This window comes from Propithecus coquereli, unplaced genomic scaffold (assembly GCF_000956105.1).
Source record: "Propithecus coquereli isolate 6110/MARCELLA unplaced genomic scaffold, Pcoq_1.0 Scaffold552, whole genome shotgun sequence".
Classification (NCBI taxonomy): domain Eukaryota; kingdom Metazoa; phylum Chordata; class Mammalia; order Primates; family Indriidae; genus Propithecus; species Propithecus coquereli.
The window spans coordinates 16,197-17,352 of NW_012151419.1; positions in this window are offsets into that span (position 1 = coordinate 16,197).

The following is a 1,156-nucleotide window of genomic DNA, read 5'->3' on the forward strand; positions in this document are numbered from 1 at the left end:
CAGGGAATCCAGCCAATGGCCTCTCAGGTCTGAGGCCACACCTACTGATAGGATTCTGGGGGTTTTTGTAGGTTTCCAACTCCCCAGGGCACCTGTTTCTCTTCCTCCTAGTCCCTCTTTAGAGCAGGTTTAGAGGAGTGTGGAGAATCCTGAATCATCTGTGACTTGTGGCCACGCACTTTAGTGCCTGTGCTCCAGAGCATTCCAAGGGTGTGCAAAATCAGCTGCTCTCAGGGCTATAAGTTCAAAGCTACCGTCATCCCATCTTCCTCAAGAAAACATCAGAAACATCTTCTTCTCAATTTTTGCTAATAATAAAAAAAGATTTAACCATTCATTGGGTGCATATGTATTGAGCACTTTGGGGGCATGTGGGACTGTGGGGTGAATGAGATTATGTCTTTGGATGAGGTGTGGTGAGGGGGCAGGGTGAGCTGATGCCTGGATATAAGTGCCAGTCCACATTTTTCTTTTTTTTAGAGACAGGGTCTTGTTCTGTCATCCAGGCAAGAGTGCAGTGGCACCATCACAACTCACTGCAACCTTGAACTTCTGGGCTCAAGCAATCCTCCTGCCTTAGCCTCCTGAGTAGCCGGGCCTACAGATGCATGCCACCACACCTGGCTAATTTTTAAATTTTTTTTTTTAGAGACAGGGTCTTGCTATGTTGTCCAGGCTTGTCTCAATCTCCTGGCCTTAAGCAATCCTTCCTCTGCCTGCCAAAGTGCTGAGATTACAGGAATGGGCCACGGCACCTGGCTCCAATCCACATTTTATAGGGTTTGAAACTTCCACAATCTTATGGACCACTTTAAGAAAAAAAATAAATATAAGTTACAAAAACAAATTTCAGGTCAAAGATGAATATTTATTGAAAATTAGAGAAGAAACCACAACAAACTACCAATCTGAGAAATCTGAGAAATATCACTGACATCACAAAATTCAGAACATAACACTTGTATCAACTGCCTGTAATACTTCTTCTTGATTTCATGATTTATTTTTGCCTGCATAGTCTTTGATCACTTCTATAAAAGGGGAGGATTTTATAATATTTGCATAGAAAGGGTAAAAATATATTGCAGTCTTTCCTCCACCCCAAAGGATAGAAATCTGTTCTTGAATTTCTGGCCTCAAGTGATCCTCCTGCCTC